The sequence below is a fragment of the Asparagus officinalis genome, chromosome 3, assembly GCF_001876935.1.
Source record: "Asparagus officinalis chromosome 3, Aspof.V1, whole genome shotgun sequence".
Classification (NCBI taxonomy): Eukaryota; Viridiplantae; Streptophyta; class Magnoliopsida; order Asparagales; family Asparagaceae; genus Asparagus; species Asparagus officinalis.
In genome coordinates, this window is record NC_033796.1 from 103,392,479 (window position 1) to 103,394,899 (window position 2,421).

The window sequence follows — 2,421 nt, forward strand, 5'->3', positions numbered from 1 at the left end:
GCGTCGGCGGCAGAGGGTTTCGAGGATGGGGCCATGGAGGCGCCTGGGGTGGAGAATACCGGAGGGTTTGGGGGAGTTTTTTTATTTTTTTTATTTTTTTATTTTTTTAGGGTTTTAGAAGTTTTATCACATGGGTTGTATTCATTAGGATCTTTAGATATTAGTCCCTTACATCTACCAAAATTATATATTAGTCCCTTAAATCGTGATAATTGCATATTAGTCTCTCAAATCAGGGGATTTTGATTTTGGTCCTAACTGCCTGAAGGTTTGACTAAGTGGGAGTTTGAGACGACCCTAACTGTCCGAATGTTTGATCGCTCAACTTGAGTGGACCTCTCATTCATAGAAAGAATCGAGAGGGGATTTTGGTTTTAGCCCTAACACTACCTGAAGGTTTGACCAGTTGGGAGTGAAGGTAGTACAGATAACAGTGGGAGATTGTTGGTTGTACAAATCACTTTGCCGACATAGTGAGAGTTTTGTTAGGGAAGATCGATCAAATGGGATCATCAGATTTCCGTCCCAACGAAAGAGTGATCAAAGAATCACAGTAGGAGGGTTGATAAAATTAATCTTAGTCGTTGAGGACAACTAAGGATCATGGATGAAGGAAAAAAAAGTATTTTGTTATCTTTTGCTCCACAAGAAGAATCTGGTTCTCAAGGAAGTACCGATGACCAAGAAGGATTCAACAAAATTCGTTCCAAATGGATCAAAGCCGACGGGATGTGCTTAATTTCTAAAGGAACTTAGAGTCACCGTGGGAGAGTTTTAATCATCTTGGTATTGAATAAATAACCATAGTGGGAGAATCTTAATCATTTTTGTAATGACTAAGAATGAATTATTCAGATGGTTGGTTTTTATCTCGAATAATTAGTTGATTTTGGGTTATTCTTAAGAATATCATGTGTAGTATTCTCCATGAACTTCCCATCAAAGTGTATTGCCGAAATCATGGATACAGAATCAGGTCTTGGTTCCTGACTTCGTATTCTCCTCAAACTTGGTTAATCATCAACTGGGAATCGCCAAAGGCTTCAAGACGCTCTACCCCCGGTTCTTTGGTGAAACTGAGTCCAATGAGAGGCGCGCTATATTCAGCCTCGTATATTCCTTGGAGGTTTTGGCCTTATAATGTCAGCATCAATCAAGGCTTGGATTCTGTCTTTAAGGATGAAACACACCTTGGTGGGGTGATGAACCCTCCTATGATACAAATAATATTTTGGGTCTAAAGTCTTGTTGGCTTCTTCCTGATCCGTAATCGGTGGCAATTTGATTTTGTTATTTTCCAGGAGGTATTAAGGATGGCTGGAACCTCATCATCTTTGAAGGAGTACTTCCTTTGGAATCTTAGATTCGGAGTCCTTTGCTACCTCTAAGGTTGCTGTTGTGACGTTTAATTAGAATCAACAATAGTCATCGGTGCCTTTTCCCGATCATGAGAAGTAAAATTGGGCTTCGGAGAATTCACCGTTGGTTGACCTCTTTCTGCCTTCTTTCTTTTGAGAAAGCATTGGGCTTATTCCCCTCGCAGCTTTAACTCTTTCCAAGTTTTAGATGGCACAACCCCTACGGCTTTAAGAACATCCAATGAGAGATTATTGTGGCAGGTTTGGAGTATAAACTCTTCTGTGACCAGATCCCTACAATTCATGGCCTTGTTTCGGAAGCGTTTGACAAACTTTGGTGGGTATCCACTCTTTTGGATATGGGCATGAGATATCGGTCTTTTTCACTTATTGAGTAGACATCAAAGCATTGACCTTACTCTCTAGTTTCTTCATCATTTTCTTATCCTTGCCTATATCTTTCTTTGGGCGATGTTGAGAAGAATCAGTTGGACCACCCCCAGTGTTGTTGTCATTGGGAGGAGTGTCGGCATTAATGGTTTCATCCACCTTCGTGTCACTGTCATCCGTGACATTTTGAGTGCAACGACTGGATTCAACCCGTTGACTGGACTCAGGTTGTGGTTGAGGTCTTTGAGTCTGTACCTCCTTTACTTGCCGCATGACTAACTCCATTTATGTCCTCATTTCGGCTCTAATTTCTTCTCGTTGTTTAGCTAGAGCCACTTGAAGCATTTGAGCCATAGCTTCAATAGTGATTGTGAACACTTCTCTAGCTTTCCATATGCTAGACATTGTATCATCTGATGTAATTGCAGAGCAGATATCAGACAGTTAATCGTCTGAGGATATTCTTTTGTGCATCCTCCTATAGCCTCTATGTCGAGTGACTCTTAATTAAAGCTGAGACATTCTTTGAGGGATTCTTGGATTGACCCTTCCTCCCAGAGTGAAGTCAGAATCGGAGTCGGTTAAATGCCGTTTAGACTTTCCTTTTCTCTTACCAGCCATGTTAATGGTTCCTTCAGGAAACTTATTGTCTTGGACGGTGAATCTTCTCCTT